Source organism: Peromyscus eremicus, chromosome 7, assembly GCF_949786415.1.
Source record: "Peromyscus eremicus chromosome 7, PerEre_H2_v1, whole genome shotgun sequence".
Taxonomy (NCBI): Eukaryota; Metazoa; Chordata; class Mammalia; order Rodentia; family Cricetidae; genus Peromyscus; species Peromyscus eremicus.
In genome coordinates, this window is record NC_081422.1 from 10,393,182 (window position 1) to 10,395,740 (window position 2,559).

The 2,559-nt window shown below is 48.6% G+C and overlaps 1 pseudogene; it reads right to left on the minus strand.

Annotated features, from left to right (window-relative positions):
- Window positions 1-1,294: 1,294 nt before the first annotated feature.
- Window positions 1,295-2,034, minus strand: LOC131914058 (biorientation of chromosomes in cell division protein 1-like; annotated as a pseudogene).
- Between the last annotated feature and the right edge of the window lie 525 nt (window positions 2,035-2,559).

A 2,559-nucleotide genomic window follows, 5' to 3' on the forward strand; every position in this document is an offset into this window, starting at 1 on the left:
GGCAGAGCGTAACCCAGTATCCACGTCTCTGCGTGTTCCAAACTCTAATCATGACCACAGATGAGCACAGACAGCACAGAAAGCCCCAATCCCCACACTGTGCAAGGTGCCCTCGGAGGTCAGGAGAGGACATCAGAGGCTCCCTGAAGCTGGAGGGGCAGGTGATTGTGAGTCATCAGTGGGGCCTGGTAACAGAACTTGGGTCCTCTGCAACAACAGAATCTTCACCTCTGGGCCACCTTGCAAGCCCCAGAAGTTCTTATGGGTATCATTTCAAAGTGAGCGTTGACAAGTGAAAAGACAGCACACTAAAACCAGAGAATTGGTTAATGATTAGGCCTTGCTTCTATTTGATGAATACTATATACTAAATATAACAGCACAGGAAATATGGCATGGTTTCAGTCCCCGCCCCCCCCCCCACAGTGTCTGTCAACAGTTCATATAACTGTAGAGCAGTGTCCTTATCTGTTCTCATATTTTAGTCTTTTGTCACTTCTTTTTTTAAATTCTTTTAAAAGAAATACCTGCTGAGCTATCTCTAGATCTAATATCATCATCATCATCATCATCATCATCATCACCATCATTTCCTCCTCCTCCTCCTTTCTTTTCCTCCTTCTCCCTCTTTTTTTGGGGGGAATGGGGTGAGGGGGGAAGATCATCAAATGATTTTATTGTAAAACATGTGCTATTCATTAGCAGTTGATTTTCTAAAAACACAAATATGAGAACTGGTCACCGCATCCAGAGTGACTCGCCCCTGTGTCTAGGGGGACCAGGACAGAGATGGTCGGGCTTTCCTTGTACCCCAAGGTACCTCACTCCAGGGCTCCAAGCTAGCTCTGACAAGGGAAAGGAAACCTCTAAAATCCCCAAGAACAGGAAGGCCCCAACCACCGTAGGGCTACTGGTGTTAACGGCTGCACATTCCGGCCTGTAGGTGTAGCAACAATACCAAAACCCACGGTCAAACAGCTGTTCCCATTGGCCTTTGCTGTCCTGACCCACCAGCCTCCAGCCTGGCTTCTGCTTACCGCAGAACACAAGCCTAACATCCACAGGCAGTGTCCGTGTTCAAGTATAAAGGTTTGTTCAGGACAGCCCAGGTCATGGAGTCATTAAACCTCTGTAGCGTCTATTGGGGTCACACCCTTGGACAGGCTGGTCAAAGGCAGCACAATGCATGAGTGAGTACAAACAATCGTCCCACCACCAAACTTGCTCTCCATCCCCATATGGACATCACCCCAGTCAAGGCCAAAATCTTGACATCAGTAAGCGACTAATAGTCTTATGAACCAGGAATCCATTTCTTTATTAGATGGAGCTCTCCAAAGGTATCAATCAGGCTTGTTCTTAGGAAGTGTCTTGAGATGGCGCTGGAGGATCCTGGCTTTTGGGTTCTGGAGGGGGAGCTGATCGGCCAGGAACTGGTGGATTACTCGCTCTATCTATGGCCTGAAGGTGTGGTTTAGTTTGGGGTCCACCACCTGAGAAATGATCCTGTCCACTCCTACTTCCAACACGCCCGACTCAACTATGCTCTGCCTCAGCTTACTTCACAGCCGGTTCTTGTTCATTGCGGGATTCCATTCCTGTTTGTCCAGATGTGTTGACACACAATTATCCACTTTCTACTTCAGGTTCTGGCTTGGTGTCCACACTGGCCGGGCAGTTCGGGGAGAAGCTGTGTAACAGGCCACGGTTCTTGAGCTGCTTCACTATGAGGGGGATGCACCGCAGGTCTCCCAGAGGCGTGGAGATGAGGTTGATGGAACTGCCTGCCCTGCTGGAGCCCGCCTCCTGTTCCGAGGCCAGGCCCGCCCCACCTGCTCCCGCATCTTCCTCCATGGCCGGGCTCCTCCGGGAGCCGCGAGCGACCTGCGCTAAACGGAGAGCCTCCCGGAGGAGGTGGCGGCGACCGTGGGAGGCGGCAGAACTCAGGGCGCTCCCGTTGCTCTTCTTTTTATAGGGTCTTATTAGGTAGCCTAGGCTGCCCTTGAAGTCATAATCCTTAATCCTTCTGGCTCAGCCTCCTGAGTGTTCTGATTACAGACATGCACCACCACACCCAGTGTTTGTGACCTATAAGGAATTCTGGGAGATTAAAGGTTTTTGTTTTTTTTTTTTTGTTTTTTTTTTTTTCCTTTCAATTTCTTGGGAAGGGAAGCAAAGCAAGATAAATTTAGAATTCTGTATGTTGCGTTATCGAGCACCTTCTGTAGAAAGGGACCTTTGACCAGAGTGTTAAGCTTCAGCTCTGTGATTTCCTTGTTGATTACTAGAAACTTTTCCCAAAGACTCACGGACTCTCCCCCATTTTCAGGAGGAATTTTGCTCCTCTCCTCCCATATTTAATGCCAGGCATCGGAGGATCCATTATTTACACAACACATTTCACACCTTGATCACACATTTCAGAAATCCTGGTCTAGGATAGTTAGTCCTCCCAGCCGGAACAACTAGGTCTGGAAGTGGCTAAACTGCCACATGAATGAACCAACTTCCTCTTTCCTGCTTACTAAAAATACTTATGGCTGCTCCATTACTTCTTAC